Source organism: Oryctolagus cuniculus, chromosome X, assembly GCF_964237555.1.
Source record: "Oryctolagus cuniculus chromosome X, mOryCun1.1, whole genome shotgun sequence".
In the NCBI taxonomy this organism is placed as follows: Eukaryota; Metazoa; Chordata; class Mammalia; order Lagomorpha; family Leporidae; genus Oryctolagus; species Oryctolagus cuniculus.
In genome coordinates this window covers 76,925,928-76,945,786 of record NC_091453.1, presented here as the reverse complement: position 1 = coordinate 76,945,786, position 19,859 = coordinate 76,925,928, and the positions used below count along the sequence as shown (strand labels likewise).

The 19,859-nt window shown below is 38.0% G+C and overlaps 1 long non-coding RNA gene across 1 annotated transcript in view; it reads left to right on the top strand.

The window, feature by feature from the left end:
• LOC138847514 (uncharacterized) overlaps positions 1-18,336 on the top strand; it is a 77,259-nt gene extending 58,923 nt beyond the window's left edge. The window contains exons 2-3 of the long non-coding RNA XR_011385361.1: positions 1,988-2,175; positions 18,192-18,336. This is a non-coding gene — a long non-coding RNA (uncharacterized lncRNA). The remainder of the gene's footprint in view (positions 1-1,987; positions 2,176-18,191) is intronic.
• The last annotated feature ends 1,523 nt before the right edge of the window (positions 18,337-19,859 follow it).

The window sequence follows — 19,859 nt, the reverse complement described above, 5'->3', positions numbered from 1 at the left end:
CCTATCTTTACATTTTCTTCCCTGTAAAAATTTTAATGACTACTTCATTGTTTAGTTGTATTGTGCGTGGCATAAAAGGTATTTATAAATGGCATTTTACTATTTTTATCCATACTCCTTTATATGACATGAAGTCAAATAAATCCACTGTTAATTCAAGTGATAGGCTACATGCTGGGACATAGGGTTCAACTGCAGTGGCCAATCTGGTAATTTATATGATAAAAACATTCTGCAGACTTCACAGATGTTTTACTGTAATTTTTCAATAACTTTTGAGTGGCAAGAATACTGCCCTGACTGGCCTTTTATGAGGCCAAATTGTTGTTTCTTTCTTGCATAACATACTTTTCACACCATTTGGGTTGGAAAATGAATTGTACTTGGGGTACCAATACAGATAATTCCAAGACTACAGAACCTTTCTATTTGAGGTCAACAATCTTTTTTTTTTAACTTTTATTTAATGAATATAAATTTCCAAAGTACAGCTTATGGATTACAATGGCTTCTCCCCCATAACATCCCTCCCACCCGCAACCCTCCCCTCTCCCACTCCCTCTCCCCTTCCATTCACATCAAGATTCTTTTTCGATTCTCTTTATCTACAGAAGATCAGTTTAGCATACATTAAGTAAAGATTTCAACAGTTTGCTCCCACACAGAAACATAAAGTGAAAAATAATAGATGATTTTTTAAATGATGATGAAATCAGATCAGACCTATTGTCATGTTTAATCCCAGTGAGAGTCAAGTTGGGAATTGATAATTTCTTCTTCTTCTTCTTCTTCTTTTTTTTTTTTTTACAGAAGATCAGTTTAGTATACATTAAGTAAAGCTTTCAACAGTTTGCACCTCCATAGAAACACAAAGTGAAATATACTGTTTGAGTACTCGTTATAGCATTAAGTCTCAATGTACAGCACGCTAAGGACAGAGATCCTACATGAAGAGTAAGTGCACAGTGACTCCTGTTGTTGACTTTACAAATTGACACTCTTGTTTATGGCCTCAGTAATCTCCCCATGCTCCAGTCATGAGTTTCCAAGGCTATGGAAGCACCTTGAGTTCTCCGACTCTTATCTTGTTTAGACAAGGTCATAGTCAAAGTGGAGGTTCTCGCCTCCCTTCAGAGAAAGGTACCTCCTTCTTTGAAGACCTGTTCTTTCCACTGGGATCTCACTCACAGAGATCTTTCATTTAGGGTTTTTTTTTTTTTTTGCCAGAGTGTCTTGGCTTTCCATGCCTGAAATACTCTCATGGGCTTTTCAGCCAGATCCGAATGCCTTTAGGGCTGATTCTGAGGCCAGAGTGCTGTTTAGGACATCTGCCATTCTATGAGTCTGCTGAGTATCTCGCTTCCCATGTTGGATCACTCTCCCCTTTATTTATTCTATCGGTTAGTATTAGCAGGTACCAGACTTGTTTATGTGCTCCCTTTGACTCTTAGTCCTTTCATTATGATCAATTGTGAACTGAAATTGATCACTTGGACTAGTGAGATGGCATTGGTACATGCCACCTTGATGGGATTGAATTGGAGTCCCCTGGTATGTTTCTAACTGTACCATTTGGGGCAAGTCAGCCTGAGCTTGGAGGACAACAATCTTAATTTCAGTCGTGAGAATCAGGTACAATATAGTATGTGCTAATCTGGATGTTTTTGTTTCACATATTTGTTGGAAAATATTGGCCTTATTATTGTTAAGCACCCTCTGTGTCTGCTTTCCAATCATCCTGTAGTTTTTCTACTAAAAGACTCATCCTTAATCTATATTTAATTGCCTATGTATTTTTCCATTCTTTCCCACTAGAATGCAAACTCTACGAATGCAATTGTCTTCATGTTTACAGTGGTATTCTCAGTAGCTGTCATGGTGCCTTGAAGAGAATGATCACTTAATATTTTTTAAGTGAATGAATGAGGTAGTAAAGGCACATTCGATTTCTTTCTGAGTAAAGAATGTTTTCTTTCTTAAAATATAGAGTTGTCATCCAAAATGCAGAACATAGAGTGGCCTGAGCAGGAACCTGCCATGATTCTCAAGCTTTGATGCAACCTAGAATCATCTGAAAAGTTTTTGCAAATATTTTGTGGAAAAAAAGGTCTGGGCTCCCCCGACCAAGCAAGACTGAACATCCAAGGTGATTTTAACGTTGTGAGGTTTGACAAGGTCAGTTGTGTGTGTGTGAATCACTTCAAATCTTGTTAAAATGCAGGCTCTCCAAGCACAGATATAAGACAAGGACACAGAAAAGCTTGTTGCCTGTCTTGATCAGTTTATGCTGTGAATATGCATTAAAATAACGTACTGCATCCCATAAAAATGTACAGGTATTATGTGTTAAATTTTAAATAATAAAATGATAACAAAATGCAGATTCTCATTCAGTAGGGTTAGGGTAGAGTCTAAGGTTTTGCATTGCTTGAAACCACATCAGCAATGCCTTTGCTACATGCTTCACAAACCACACGTTAGATAGCAGAGAGCTAGCGCTAAATAACCTGAGGTTTACACTCCATGTAGACCTTGGTGGTCAAGTAATGTGTTTAAGGTTAGAAAGATAAGCTAGGCTAATGGCCACTTGACATGTTCTAGGCTATGTTTACAGGCATTATCTCATGTCAAAGAAGTGCAGATGTGAGATGTTGCTGCTTACAGAGAGGGAAGTTCTATAGGGACAGGAAGCCCAGCATTGACTCCAGTTCACTGAGGTACCTTTTTGGTTTCTTAAGTATCACATTTTCTCTTTTGTTTGTATTCCTGGTGTAATGCAATATGTGGATCTGGAGGTACTCAGTACAAGTATGTGTTCTGTGCCATTTGAAGAAGGATTGGAAAATAGTTGAATGTTTGGGTGTTTTCAACTATTGAGATTTGGCAGTCGTAGACACAGCCAGAGGCCCAGGATATGTTTATATGATTGAGGACTTTAGTAAGAATCTTCTGTGAGATTGCAGTTCACTTGCTCAAACATCTATTCTAAAAGAAATTTTACTACATAGGAGAGTGAAAAGATGATAAAGTGACAACAATCTGTTTTCTCTGAAATTCATGGTTAGCTAATTGTTTAGAATAATGATTAAGTCAGGATAATAGACTCATAAATAGAATCTTGCATTCACACTTTTGTCTATGTGTAAAACTCTGCAGCATAGAACCCAAAAGTAAGGGGAATGGAACTCAAAATTATAAGCTATATTACTAAAATCAGGTTTCCATATGATATCTCCCCTGCTTTCATCCATTATCATTGGCCTATGGTCTGTGTTTTTTTTTTTCTGTACAAAATCATATGCTAGATAACACTCTCATGTTCTTTCTTCATATTGTATGCTATATCCTATAACTTTCAGTCTGTAAGTGAGTCCATCTGTAGGATTGATTCAGTACAAAGTGAAATTTCTGGACCATATTGTATATGTAACTTATAGGAAAATTATTTTTTCTTGCCAAGGTAAGCAGACATATTTTATTTCTAAATGTGTAAACCCCAAAATTCTCATGAATAGTGTTCTGTGGAGCTTGCATAAAGATTTTTCTTCATTTTCTTATACTTTTTAAAAGTTATCTATTCAAGCATTTGATTTACTTTCATTTTACATATACTCTGTATCACTCAGCTTTTGTTACTATGATGGAATACCAGAGATGAGGCACTTACGAAGGAAAGAGAGGCTGATTTAGCTCTCAGTTGTGGAGGCTGAAAGTGCAAATAGCACGGTGCAAGCTTTAGTGAAGGCCCCGTGGTGAATGGCAGATCACATGTGCGGTGCATGAGCAATCACATTCTGCGCTAGGAAGCAGAGAGAGTGGGTGGGCCCAAAGTCAGGCTTTCATAACAACCTTCTTGCAAGAACGCAAAAGTTCACTTTGAGGGCTACCAAGGAGTTACATGAGAAATGCCTTATGCCCCTGGTGACCTCCCATTAGGCCATCTTCTAAAGATTTCATCACTTTCCAATAGCACTACCAAGGCTTTGTAAACGGGCCTTTGGGGGGCCATTCAACATCCAACTCATAGCATGCTCATATATACTTTTATTGGAGTGTAAAATATCAATCATACACATCCTGCAGGTATGCACTCTTTTTGTCTGTTCTCTTTTGTTTAACTTTCTTCTGCTTTTCATTCTCCTCATTAATGCTTCCCCTTTTTAGCATCTTCCTTAACACGTGCTATTGTGTTTTCACAATTTACATTGTAGTTTAATTGTTTCCTTCTTTTCATTTTCTTTTTCCCTTACCTACTTCCCATTCCACCTTCCTCCTTTTTTTTTCTACTGAAACACAGTATCTTCTAAGGGATTATAGCTTCTTCCTACTACATTCTGTCCTGGGCCCTGCTGCCAGCTAAGCATCCTCTTCTTTATCAATGCACTCATATGTGTTGAACATTTGTTACATGTCTTGTACTATGCTAATCACCATGAAAGATAAATGTAAGTTGTTTTAGCAGTCTCCATATAATGTAGTAGAACTGTGGAACATTTCGTTGCTTTCATGTCAGTGATTACATGGGCTTTTGTGGAAGTTTCCTTTCTTTTAAAAAATTTTTAGGTATTTTATATAAATGTATAGGCACTTTTGTTTATTAACAACCCAGCCCAATTCAGTTTAACCCTCCTATCTCATGTCTGGCATAATACCATTCTCCTTTCATTTCTGATTAGTCTGATGCTTGGGAGACTTAGAGAGGGAAAGGTAACATGATGTAGGTGGAAGGACAGGTAGAGTTGGGTTGGGATTTCTTTACTTTTCAAGGCAAAAATTATTCTTGTACTGGATGTAGGAGGGGAAACAGGAGAGGTTATGAGTTTCTTCATTTTTTCCAGGTAATTTTTAAAATAATTTTTTATTTATGTAAACTGAACAAAGTTCATGTATTTCACATATACAGACTTATAAGCATAGTGATACTTTCCATCCTACCCTCTATCCCACACTCCTACCCTCCCTCTTTCTTCTTTCCTTATCCTTTCTTTTTAATTTATACAATGACATACTTTCAACATATTTTATAATCATACACTTAACCTTTCATTAAGTAAAGAATTAAACAAATAGTAAAAATAAAAAAAAACCTGTTCCTCAACAATAGAGACAAGGGCTGTAAACTATAATCCAATCTCAAAATGCCAATTTTGCACGTTTACATTATATTTTTGTCCTTATTAGTTACCACAGATCAGGGGAAATATGATTTTTGTCCTTTTGGGACTTATTTCACTAAGTGTAATGATTTTCATTTGCATCCATTTTGTTGCAATAGACAAGATTTTATTCCTTTTTATGGCTGACTAGTATTCCATAGAGTATATATACCACATTTTGTTTATCCAGTCATCAGTTGATGGACAACTGGGTTGATTCCATATCTTAGCTATTGTGAATTGATCTGCAATAAACACAGGGAGTACAGATATCTCTTTTATATGCTGATTTCATTTCATTTGGTAAATTCCCAGGAGTGACATGGCTGGGTCATATGGTAGATCTATTTTTAGATCTTTGAGGAGTCTCCATATTGTCTTCCACAATGGCTGTACTAGTTTACATTCCCACCAACAGTGGATTAGGATATCTTTTCTACCCATATCCTTGCCAGAATTTATTTGGTAACTCTTGTATGAAAGCAACTCTAAATGGGGTAAGGTGAAACTTAATTGTACTTTTTATTTTCATGTTCCTGATAGCTAGTGATCCTGAGCATTTTTTCATGTGTTTGTTGGCCATTTGAATTTCCTCTTTTGAAAAATGTCTGTTCGAGTCCTTTGCCCATTTCTTATCTGGATTGCTTGTTTGTTGTTGTTGAGTTTCTTTAGCTTTTTATATAGTTTCTGGATATTAATCCTTTATCAGTTGCATAGTTTGCAAATATTTTCTCCCATTCTCTCAATTTCCTCTTCCCTTTATTGAGTGCTTCCTATACAGTGCAGACGTTTCTTTGCTTGATGTAATCCCATTTGTCTATTTTTGGATTGATTGCCTGTGCTTCTGGGGTCTTCTCCAAGAAGTCTTTGCCTATGCCAATGTCTTGCAGAGTTTCCCCAATTTTCTCCTCTAGTAATTTGATAGGATCAGTGTGTAGATTTAGATCCTTGATCCATTTTTTAGTTGAGTTTTGTATAAGGTGTAAAGTAGTGGTCTTGTTTCATATTCTACATACAGAGATCCTATTTTTCCCATACCAGTTGTTGAAAACACTGTTCTTTCTCCAGGTATTGATTTTTAGCTCCTTTGTCCAAGATTAGTTGGTTGTAGATACGTGGACTGATTTCTGGAGTTTCTATTCTGTTCTATTGGTCTACATGTCTATTATTGTGCCAATATCAGGCTGTTTTGATGATAACTGCCTTGTAGTATGTCTTGAAATCTGATATTGTGATGCCTCTTGCTTTGTTTTTGTTGTATAAGATTGCTTTGGCTATTTGGGGGTCTCTTGTTTCCATCTGAATTTTAGCATCATTTTTCTCAATCTGAGAAGAATGTTGTTGGTATTTTGATTGTGATCACTTTAAATTTGTAAATCGCTTTCAGTAGTGTGGACATTTTGATGATATTAGTTCTTCCAACCCAGGAACATGCATTTTTGCATTTTTTGTGTCTTCTTACACAACTGGTGATCTTTTGTTAGTAAGGAGGCCTCCCTGGATATGCTCTGGTTTACTATGGTTCCATTCCATCAGTGGTATTCACTGATATAATAATTCACATAGGTGGTCAGTGTCATTTTCTTGGGGATAGTGTTCTGACTTAGCTTCCTTCATTGATGAGGAGCCACTTGGAAAAAGTCTTGATTATGGTGCACACTCTTAACCTCTTCTCTGGCCATGGTTATCACATCTCTTAGCTCTCTGTTGTCTTTAATGATCTGTTTTATTTTCATGATGGGCCATGAGAGCTGCTGAAGTCTTCTTCAATGTCCCCAAGGATTAAGGGGGCCAGCCTCCTCCTTGTCAGCCTGTACTATGATATTTAGTTGTTTATTTGCTACCAACTTCTCATGAAAACCTGTCACCTTGAGAAATTACCAAATTATTAGTAGACAACACTTAAATGTTTAAGTATATTTTAATTCATAGAGAAACACAAAAAGCTTTCTCAAGAATTCCCTCCCCAAGGACCACCTCAATTTTATGAATACACAGAGATGGGCCTGTAGTTCATAGCTTTGCAAATTGCAAGAGTTAAGAAATGAGAAAATGGCTTTACTTTCTTGAAGGGAACCCCTATTCTCTTGGCTCTTCAGTCCTCTTGACTTTGAAAGGGAGTCACTCTCAGCTTTTCCCACATAGGGACAAAAGAGAAAAACGTTTTAATCATAAATTGAGTGTTTTGAAAATTGTAATAATTTCCCCATCTCTCCCCCTCCCCTATCTTCTACCCTAACTCACCATGGGTATTGACTTGGGACAGTTGCTTGTGCTTTTTTGGTCAGTTCTCTCTCACTTTTTATTTTTTTAAAGATTTATGTACTTAGTTGAAAGTCAGAGTTACAGAGAGGCAGAGGCAGAGGCAGAGAGAAAGAGAGAGAGACAGACAGGGAAGGGGAGAGGGAGAGGGAGAAAGAGAGAGGAAGGGAAGGAGGGGTTTTCCATCCACTGGTTCACTCACCAAATGGTGGCAATGGCTGGAGCTGCACCAATCCGAAGCCAGAAGTTAGGAACGTCTTCTAGGTCCCCACTGTGAGTGCAGAGGCCCAAGGACTTGGGCCATCTTCTCCTGCTTTCTCAGGCCATAGCAGAGAGCTGGATCAGATGTAGAGCAGCCGAGTCTTGAACCGGTGCCAGTATGAGATGCTGGCACTGCAGGTGGCAACTTTACCCACTGTGCCACAGCACTGGCCCTCTCACTTTTTTTTTTAAATGAAAATGTTTATTTTATTTGAGATTCAGAGAGACACCCACACCAGAGAGAAACAGAGAAGAATGGAGGGAGGCAATGAAGGGGAGAGGGAGAGCAGGAGAGAGACTGACAGCCCCCATTTCCTGGTTCTCTTCCAACCAAATGCCTGCAATGCTGCAATGGCTGGGACTGGTTTGTGCTGAAGCTGAGAGACAGGAACTCAATCTAGGTCTCCCATGTGAGTGGCAGTTAATCACTTACTTGAGCCATCATCACTGCATTAGCAGGAAGCTAGAATCAGGAGCCAGAGACAGACAGTAAACATAGACACTGTCATGTGGCCCACAGGCATGTTAACTGGTGTCTTAACTGCTAGGCAAAATCCCCTCCCTAGTTCTTCCACTTTTTAGAAGCCTTTATAAAAGGTTCTGGACTTAATTGTTGTTGACTCTCCTAGTAATACATATGTATAAATGTTTAGAGATTCTTTTCTCTACCTTTGAAGCTACATTGCCAATTCCATGGTAATATGAAAAGTCTCAGTAAATATCTTGTTACCTATAGAACAAATCTGTGCTAAAATGTTAGCAAATCATTGCTACATGTCTAGACTTGTGTAAGCTATACATGTTAAATGTATTGCTGTGGTCAATCTTCTGGCTTGCTGGATTCTCAGTGGTACAACTATCATCTGCAGCCTTCCTATATGTCAAAAGTGGTCTCCTTGGCCTTTGAAAGTTTACTGCATCAACAATATAAAACAGAGATATTCTCCATGTATCACAGTGATTGATGAACTCACTTATAAGGCAAATTTCCATGAACTTACCCAGCGTTATGAACAATTCCCAATGACCCAGCAAGAACTTCCTCTTTTTCTTCCACTCAAGAAACCATAGTAGGTTGCAGAGTGATCTATATTAAAGCAATTACCTTACAATGTACTTATTTATGAATATAATTTTCAGATGTTGATATTCTTTTATTCATACTAAATTATTTGTGACACAGGTCACAGCTGAACACAACACACATTTCAGAAACTGTTCATTTAAACCAACAAACTTAATACTCTATATTCTCTAATTTTCTCAGCAAAATTACATGGCTTCTAAAGGCTGTAATTATAATTGATACATGCATCATGTTTAATAACTTGTATTTGAAACAGATAGATAATAGGTAAATGGATAGATAAATAATATCTACAACAGAATATATAATAAAAAGTTAAATTGGAGTACTGGGAATTAGTCCTGTGTTCCTGGAGAGGTTAAATCATAAAAGGTCTTATAAGGCAAGTTAAGAAAGTTGAGAGTAATGAATGCAATTGAAGGATTTCAATCAGGAATGTAGCATGTTCATAATTTACATTTTGAAAACATCAGTCTGGCTGAGAGGGGGAGAATTTACTGAAAGAATGCAGGAATGGAGGAAAGAAATCCAGTTAAGACTCCTGTAATTCAGATGATAATAATGGAGACTTGTAATTTCTCATAGGCACTTCTAGCTTTTATCTGTTGAACCTGGTTAGATTTTTTTTTTGCTCCTGCAGACCAAGATATCTTTATAGCTTCCTCATATAGCCTATTACTCCTCAGCTGGGACTCCAACTCTGCTTATTAAAAGAAAATAAATAGAGGTTCACTATTCACTCCATGTTTTCTATTAAGCTTCTTCCAAAATCTCACATGTTTTCTTTCATGATTTTGTGTGCATCCCCTTTCTTTGGTAGTCTTTATAACCCCTTAGTGTCCTAAAATGTTTTGTAGGTCGGGTTGTTTCAAAAGTACAATCTGAGATAGAGACAAGTATTCAGGAAATTTATTTGGCAGTACTCAAGATCAGCAACTATTCAAGGAAATAAAAGAGAAGGCAAGAAAATAAAAAAGAAGGGAAGAAGACAGGAACAGGCAGAGAAGTTAAGCTGTGGAATAGCCTTGAGGCAGGCTTAGCCAACCCAATGGTGAGCTCTGAACCTGGGATATCTCTTCAGAAATGTCCTACCTTGTTTTGAGTGGTCAGGCTTTAAACTCTCATCTTAGCCAGTCCTTGCATGCGAATGTTCCTGGGGAGGCGTTTTGAATTTGGGATGAGCAGTTTGCTCCAGCTCATGGTAATTTTTGGAGAGAGCTGGCTGCTGAGTCCCATGAGCCAGAAGTATTCCAGAAGCTGAGGGAATGAACACATCAATCCTTAAGGGAAGCGTGGGCAGTACATCACAACTTCCACAGATGACTATCTATCTTGAAATAACTATTCTATGAAATGGTAGTTGATGTTTCAAAAAATGAATTTTGTGGTTAATACGTTTGGCAAGTTCTGTGCCAAACAGGTTTCTTTACTAGAATAATTTTCAGAAATTGAAATATGCCTCTTTGCATGGTACATTTCTTTGGTTGCATAGAATATCAGGGTGCTTTCAAAATTTATGCAAAGCTGGAATTAAAACATAAATCTATTTTGGTGCAAGAAAAGTTTTAAATCCATGCATAGTTTTTCATAACATTCATTTCTATGAACTTTTTAATGAAAAGTGATGCATAGATTTCAAAATTTTTGCATCAAAATAAACTTACATTTAATTCATTTTTTTCCATGTTTTTGAAATACTTCATGTAGAAAATGGGAATCACAAGGGACAAGAGAATACACTGTTATCAGGAATATCCCTTGATCATAATAGCACTCAGCATCACTTTGAGAAATACAGCTCCAAAGGCAAAGAAGATAAAATAAATATTATGGTCTTGGGGACCCAGAGCTCTAGTAGCTCTGAGTTTTGTCTTGATGATCCAGCAGGCAAATCAACCATCCTGCTTCAACCATTAGTAAGGTCTATTATTAAGGTCTATTATGATGAGATTGCTGCCTACTATTAAATCCGATCCACAGCTAAAACAAACAGGATTTATCTCTGAATGACAGTATAGCTTATCATAAAGAAAAAATGTTTGCTTTATTGTGAATGACTTTTTCTCATTATGATGAGTATATCAGGTCAGTGTTTCTTGTTCTTGGGCATTGAAACTGATGACAAACAATACAACACTGTTTTCAAGAAAAACCTGTCTGGTTATGGTATTGCTATATGACACAGCAGATTTTGAAATAATTCATAGTCAACTAGGAGTTTTCTCAGCTGAATTCCATGTCAGCTTTTACATCTCTGAGATAATTGATGCAGTGGTTAAATCCATTTTTGCCCTGCTGTCTGGAAATAACTCTTACATCAAGATGTCTGTTTATCTGACTCCTATATATAGCAATTCAGTTTTAGAATTAGCCAAAAGATGGTTTTGGGGAGAAAAAAGAAATGCTCCAATGAAATATGCTACTTGTACTCAAGAAAGTTTATGGACAAAAAGGAATAATACTTGAGGAATATAATTGGAAAAGTTAGATATCCATGTTTAACTTCATAAATAGCAGAGAATGCCCCAAATGTACTGTGGTCTGAATCTACTTTTGTTGTAAGCAACTTGATGTGAAATTTTCTAAAGTCAGGAGGAAATAACATGTCACTTTGGACATGAATTTTTTTTTTAAGATTTATTTATTTGAAAATAAAGAGAGAGAGAGAGAGAGAGGGAGTTCCATCTGCTGGTTCACTCTCCAGATGGCCACAACAGCTGTTGCTGGGCCAGGCTGAAAACAGGAGTCAGAAGCTTTTTCCAGGGCTCCCATGAGGATGCAGGAGCCCAAGTAGTTGGGCCATCTTCTGCTGCTTTCTAAGCCATTAGCATGGAGCTAATGGGAAGTGTAGCACCTAGGGCTTGAAGTAGTGCCCATTTGTGATGCTGGCATCACAGATGGCAGCTTAACTCACTATGCCACAACACTAGCCCCTGAACATGGATGTTTAAAATCACACTCTGTGAGCATGTATTTGTATGTATAGGGAGAGAAGGGGAGAGAGAGAGAAAGAAGAGGGAGAGAGAGAGAGAGAGGGGCAGAGAGACAGAGAGACAGAGAGAATCTTTCATAGAGATATTCTGGGTTATTACTACAGGGTTTTATCAATTTGATAAATTTTGACAAATAATTATTTTATGTATTTTTGAAATTTGTACTTATTTGGAAGGCTAGAATGGGGAGATAATGAATGAATGAGTCTTCACTCCCCTAATACAATACAACACTTTTCAAGAAAAACCTGTTCTGTTATGGCATTGCTATATGGCACTGCCAGGGCTAGGCCAGGATGAAGCCAGGAGCATGGAACTCAAACTGGGACTCCCCCAGGTTAAGCAGACTCTAGTACTTGAGCAATCACATGCTACCTCCAAGGTTGTTCATTAGGTCGAAACTGGGTTCAGAAGGGGAGCAAGGACTCGAAGCCAGGTACTCCAGTTTGAGATAGAGGCATACCAAGCAGCATCTTAAGAGCTGTGCCAAACACTCACCCCTATTTTATATTTTGAAATGTAGCTACAATACTTGAAGGTCCTAATATGCTGAATTTGGGTTTGTCAGAGATTATTGGAAACTTTCTGTCAACCTGAGTTTATTAATCTTGGGCAGTAGGATTTTCTTTTACTATGTTATTATTTTCTACTAGAAATAATATTAGTACCCCTTCTTGAGCAAGTTTTCTTTTTAAAAAAATGGCTCCCCAAGGTAGAGATCCCCCTGTCTCCCCAGGTTTTATTTTATTATTGCAGGAAACAAGTGAAGAAAAGAGTTTCATTGATTAGGACCCAGCTAAATTGGAATACAAATGAAGTTACATGTTTAGTAATACAGGGGATCTTGAAGATATACAGAACAAGATAAATGATATTTTAGAGAAATACAAAGTGATTTTTAAAAATAAGTGAGTTATTGAACTTATATTAGTATGTGCTTCTCAGAGATTTGGCAGCCTCCTCCTTTTTCAGCCAAAATGGCTTTTGATTAATGGTGTGTTGTCTTCAGTGTCCTGATCTCTCCATCTTTTCCATAGCGGTCACTGAGTGGGGCCCACATGTTCACGAGAAACAGCAAGAGTAAAAAGGCTAGGATATCAGAAATATAGTCACAAGTTGCCTGACAGAAAGGAAGTGTGGCTTTAGCCTTCCTTGAACCCCTGGTGCCCTTTCCAAAAAGTGAAATGCTACTTTTAGCAAAACATCATCATTCCATTTTTTTCTATTCTCATTGCAACCCAGATAAGAAGGGAATTTGTTGAGCTAGTTTGCCTGCATTGCATACAATGTTGATGTTTATTGTTTGTTTTAGCTTTAGTAACATTTTCCCTTTGTTCATTACCATGGTCCACAGAAATCTGGGAAGTAAAAAATCAGAACGTTTATGGAGCCAAAGATGTTCAATGAAATAGAAAAATAAAGGAGAATCCTTAACATGAATGCAGTATCTCTTTGCACATATTCTGGTGAACCCAAGCTTTCAAATAACTAATAAAAGAGGATTCCAAGTCTTAACCTTCTACTCCTTTGCTGGAGCTTGATGTTATTTACTGATTTTGAACCATTGTAAAGGATCTTAGAACTTTTAGAACAACTTAATATGTTATCCCTCTTAGTATTTTTGTTTGTTTGTTCTAGTTAATACTTTTGGTTGAATACTGTAATCAATACACAATTATTCCTAAGTGCTGAAACTTAACTGAAAAGTGATCGCTGTTAAATATAAGAGTGGGATAAGAGAGGGAAGAGATGTGCAATTCGGGACATGCTCAAACTGACTTACCTCAAATGGTAGAGTTAGAAACATACCAGGAGATTCCAATTCAATCCCATCAAGGTGGCATATACCAATGCCATCTCACTAGTCCCAGTGATCAATTTCTGTTCACAATTGATCATAATGATAGGACTAAGAACCAAAGGGATCACATAAACAAAAATAATAATCTGCCACTTGCAGTCTCCACATCTGATCCAGCTCCCTGCTGCTTCCTGGCTGGGCATGGGAAGGCAGCAGATGGTCCAAGTTCTTGGGTCCTACACCCATGTAAGAGACCCAAAACAAGCTCCTGACTCCTGGCTTCAGGCTGGCCCAGCTCCAGTCCCCCCCCCCCCCTCTTTTTGTAATTCTGCCTTTCAAATAAAATATTTAAAAAATTATTCCGGTTAAATTGGGTAAGAAAGAGCCATGCATTTCAGGCATAGCATAGGAGAGCAGACTCTTGGCCAGATTCCCAGGATGCCCAGTCTACCTGCAATTGGTCCCCTACCTTCAATTTGACTCCTTCTTCCTACGGCCTTGCTATTTTCACTACTGCCTGAATTAGGGATTGATAACATATATTTTAAAAATGAATCTATCTCTTGGAAAATTATTCACTCTTTTTTAAAACCAGCACACTGATTAAGATCATCTGCTCTGTTTTATTAGAATAAATAAAAGTGGTTAATTTTTGCCCAGTGCTGGAGGGTGAACTTTAGGAAAACAAGATGCAGGATTTCTATAAAGAGATTGGGCAGCGTCTTAATAGGCTGGGAATAGACCATTATTTCCCCCTTTGTCAGTATTTCTTAATAAAATCTGCATGGTCCTCTACTTCTTGTAATGCATAATTCCATAAAATACTAATATAGCTTTATTGTGAGTTAAGTAAGCACCTGTCATCTACTCAAGTAAATTGATAGTCACTTATAGTGTTGTTTGTTTTATTTTTAAAAGATTTATTTATTTATTTTGAAGGCAGAGTCACAGAGAGAGTGGGAGAGGCAGACACAGACACACACACACACAGAGTGAGAGTGAGATAGAGCGAGCAAGCTCTTCCCTCTACTAGGTCACTCACCATATGGCCACAACTTCTGGGGCTGGGTCAGGCAGAAGCTAGGAGCCGTGAATTCAATCTGGTTCTCCCATGTGAGTGGCAGGAGCCAAAGTACTTTGGCCATCTGCCCCTGCAGATGAACAGCTGGGACTCCAACCAGTGCTCATGGGATGCTGGCATCACAGGTGACAGTTTAACCCATTGAACCACAATGCAGCCCTCTATAGTATTGTTTATTAACTCATAGTTTTCTATAATGCTCTAAGCAGCTATATTCATGTAACAATTTATAGATGTGGACTCAGGTCTGAAGATTGGCTCCTATGTTAGTGGATCCTATGTAAGAATTCCTTGGTCAGACACTTTATGTATGCATCAGGTTTATGACCTACCATATTAGAAATGCTGAAGAGCCTGAGTAATCATCTGATCCAGTGTCCGCATTGTACAGGTTAGGATTCATGTTGTGAATGCTTCTATCTTGACCTAATTAAGCCATGTCCTTTGATGTCAGTTACCCAGCAGTTAGAAGACCACTCCTCTCAAACCATATGAAAATCTAAATGTTACTAAACTTCCTAACTTCTAAGACATGGCTTTTCTGTTCTTCAAACATTTACTGAATACCGAGCCAGTGTGATATAAAGGAAAGAAAACATGCTCTGGCATTAAACACTGTGTAACTTTGGGCAAGGCATGTAGCCACTGTGAGTATCCATTCCTTACTCTGAAAAGTTAGGATAACATACCCCTCTCTTGTGGTTCTTATAAACTCACACTTATGGAGGAGGTCACAGAGAGCTTATAATAAATCTTGATTTGTTCTTTACTTCCCCTCCCCTTGCCCCTAGAATTTTCTGACTTCTTGCTAACTATATAGTTCTTTTTTTTTTTTTCCTTCTCATGTGTTGGATCAAAAACCCTGACAACTGACTACATGGCTGGAGTGCTGTTTTGGGGATTTATCCTCTCTGGCTTTCTATCAGATATCTCAGAGGGCCAATTGTACCAAGGGTAAAAACCCTTGAAATAATGCTAACAAATGAGGCATGCCATTATTAGTGTTGTACTGAACAATGGAGTAAGAAGTAAGGATCTACATGGGAAATGATAGACTCCTTGTTAAGAATCATTATTGTAGTCAAGATACAATTATACTCAGCATCACTTATTGGCTTTTTCTTCCATTTGCCACATCACAGGATTAAAACAACAGTTCTCAAAGTCTCTGAAGGCCTGAGGGGTGTTTATTGAAACCTTTCAGAGGATCTGTAATATCCTTCCTTGTCCACCTATATATCCATATGAGGTTGGGTTTTTTCACATACTTAAGCCAAACAGTTGATTGAATGCCAAATCAGGTTGCAAATATGTGAAATAATGCCATTCATTCCATAATATTTTTAGTTTTGAAAATATCACTTCAGACTGCAGTGTTTAGTGAAGATTCTGCTAGGGATGCCCACATCCCATATTGGAATGCTTGGGTTTCATTTCTGGCACCACTCTCGATTTCAGCTTCTTCCTAATGCATAACCAGTAAGGCAAGAGGTGATGGCTCAGGTAGTTGCCACCCATAGGGGAGACCCAAATCGGGTCCTGACTCAAAATCTCTTCCTGTTACAGGCATTTGGTGAGTGAACCAATGAATGTAGCATCTCTCTCTCTATTTTCCTGCCTTTTAGATAGATGAACAAAAACTAAAGACAGTGTGGAAATTCCTCAGAAAACTAAAAATAGATCTACCACATGACCCAGTCATCCCATTCCTGGGAATATAACCAACGGAAATGAAATCAACCTATGAAAGTGTTGCCTGTTTATAGCAGCTGAATTCACAATAGCTAAGCTGTGGAATCAGCCTAGATATCCATCAACTGATGACTGGATAAAGAAAATGTGGTATCAGTGTATCAAAGAGATACCTGCATCACTGCATCACCATATTTGTAGCCATAATGTTACTTACTGAATTTGAATTTGTTACTTACTGAATTAGAACTTTCAGAAATTAAGGGCCTGGCACTGTGGAAAAGTGGGTTAAGCTGCCACTTGCAATGTTCCACATCTGATCCATCTCCTTGCTAATGCACTTGGGAAGGCAGCAGATGGTTCAAAGTGCTTGGGCCCCTGCACCCACCTGAGAGACCCAGAAGAAGCTCCTGACTCCTGGCTTCAGACTGGCCCAGCTCCAGCTGCTGCAGCCATTTGGGGAGTGAACCAGTAGGTGGAAGATCTCTCTCTCTCTCTCTCTCTCTCTCTAACACACACACACACATACACACACACACTCTCTCTGTGTGTGTTTATGTCTCCCTCTAACTCATCCTTTCAAATTAATAATAAATGAATATTTAAGAAATAAAATTGAGCAAAAATGAGAGAATTATAGTTAAAGGGGCATCTGAAAAAAAGAGGTTATTATGAATTCTCATCCGTTGATAAGCTGTGTAGATGGCCATGGAAAAAGGATCGCTAGTTTTTCCTTTTTTTTTTTTTTTACTAAGCTCACAGAATATGATGACAATGATTTTATTTCATATATATTTCTTTGAATTTTAAATGTGGGCTTCAGTTACAGCAAAAATCACATGGCCAGAACTATTTAGAGTTAGAAGTGATTCAACTTGTTTAAGTCTGAAATTGAGGAGCTGAGAGGTTAAGTGGTTTCTTATGATAACAGAGATAGTTTGTGGACAACTAGGAACTAGTATCCCAGACATGCTCTTTTCCCTTTTAGCCACATTATTCTATCTTTTCTAAAATGTTTACTGGGAAGGAGACACGAATATTACATGTAATCCTCTCCTTTCCTAGGGTGAAAACATGAAATTAAAACCCATTCAAGATGACATCATGTCTCTGAGTGGTTCAGAATAATTCTTTGATGTACTTATTGATCTCAGAAGTTGTTTCCCAAAACAATAACAAGGAAAGAGGCAAAAATAAGTATTGTCTTATGTATGGGGATAATTGAGGGAAGAATGGTAGGACAGGAGTCACATTCCTAAAAAAGGACATCAACACATGCCCAGTAAACCAGCTAGCAGTAACACTATATGTGTTTGCAACTTGAGAACCAGTTCAAATTATGACTCTCAGAAAGTGCCTTAGCATCTCTAAGTTTCAGTCTTCTTATGTGTAAAAATAAAGCTAAATAGACATACCTACCCCCAAAAGACTATTACAAGGGTGAGAGGTGACAAATGCAAAACATTTAACTCACTTCCCAGGATAGAGTAAGCATTCAATTAAAGGTGAGTATTATCACTAGTGTGAATTAATTTTATTGTGATCACCTTTAGTATCCAAAGGTAACTGTGTATACATATAAAGATATCTCTGCAGATCACCAACCCTGGTATTACACAATCGTCTGCACAAAGTATTGCAAGGGATCTTGGACAGAGGGAATACTGACAAATGTATGAGTATTCAATGGTGTGGTATCACTAGCAAACAGATGAAAACTCATAAATCAACCTTTTGACTTTTATATGAAAAGAGAAATGATAAATTATATAAGAAGTAATAGGAAAGCAGCAAATAATCTTCATGATTCTTACTGTAATAATACATCATCACATTTTATTTTCTTTTTGCTTTGTAGTATAGCTATTTTCATTTGCGCCATTGGATACAGACACACAGACAAATCTGATTATGGCTTGGGGAAGCTGAATGATGGAGTGGGATTTTAGAAACTAGAATTTCCTGCTCAATTCCTGGACTTCAAGACCTGCATGGAAGACTTGCTTTGGTGAGCATTTACTCTAATAAAACCAATGAAGAGGCTTCAAGACAACACATTTATGGTGTCAGTTGGATAACTAGGAAAATCTTCTAGTCACCTGTTGTTTCAAGGCCCATTAATGTTCTAACATTTATTGAGTGCCTATGAAGTGTCCAGACACTGTGCTAGGCACTGGGGAATGATAAAACTCAGCCAGCCCTTTTCCTTAAAGCCATACCTTAACTTACTCATTTACAAATAGGTGTGTGTTGCCTGCTCTGTGCTTTCTGCCGGATGTGTAATTGTGAACAAGATGGATAAAGGTTCAGCCCTCAAGGATGTTCCAGTCTAATGAAGAGACAGATTTAGTCCAACAAGTGTCCTCTTGAAGACAGTGGCACATATCATGAGTAACAAGTGCTTTGGTGTCCTCAGAGAATGTAAGAGGGGGTCCTTAGGTTATCTGAGACGCTTCCCCAAGGAACTTACCTTGCATTTAAGATCTTAAAGCTTAGTGCTAATTAGATAAAAGAAAGAAAGGGAATCATTCCATAAAGCAGGACAGCATGCACAAAGCCCCTGTAACAGAATGAATCCCTGCAGATCTGGGGAACTGAAGAAAAGGTCAGTATGGTTGGAATGCAGTGATCAAGAAAGAACATGCTGTTACCTTACATGGGAGAGGCACAAGCAGGGTCACGCAGGCCCTTCCAGGCCATAGGAAACAGTTTAAATTTTGCTTTCCAAGTGCAGGGAGAAGACATTCAAGAGTCTCAGGCAGCAAAGTAGCATGATCTCGTTCTTCACTTTAGAAATACATGGTTATGAATCATGGAGAGAGAATGATTTTATTGTGGGCAAAAGTGATGTTAAATAGGAAGCTATTCTTTTAGTTCCATTTAAAAATGATTATGACTTGGATTTTCATGGTAGCAATGGAGGAGGAGAGTGAGATGGATTTGTTGCATCTCTGATACATCTTTGTTTACTAAATTCTCTTGTGAATGGATTCTGCTTTGTGGATTCTATACAATAAGCATTCATTCTGACAGTTAACATGCTTAAAAAGGTAACCATGCATGTTGTGTTATAAGACTAGTAGCTGTAAACTTATTATAGATGCTCTGATCCCACTAATAATTTAATAGAAAAGTCTAGGTGCCGGCTCTATGATGTAGAGGGTTAAGCTGCCACCTCCAGTGCTGGCAATCCAGATTGGCACCAGTTGGAGTCCTGGCTGTTCTACTTCTGATACAGCTTCCTGCTAATGTTCCTGGGAAAGCAGCAGAGGATGGCCGAAGTGCTTGGGCCCCTGACCCATGGGAGAGACCTGGATGGAGTTCCAGGCTGCTGGCTTCAGCCTGGCTCAGCCCTGGCCTCCATGGCCATTTGGGAGTGAACCAGCACATGGAAGACTGACTCTCTCTCTCTTTCTCTCTTTGTAACTCTCCTTTCAAATAAATAAATCAATAAATACATATTTAAAAAAGGAAATAGAAAGGTTAAAAATCCAAAATGGTAAAATCAGAGCCGATACCCATTGAT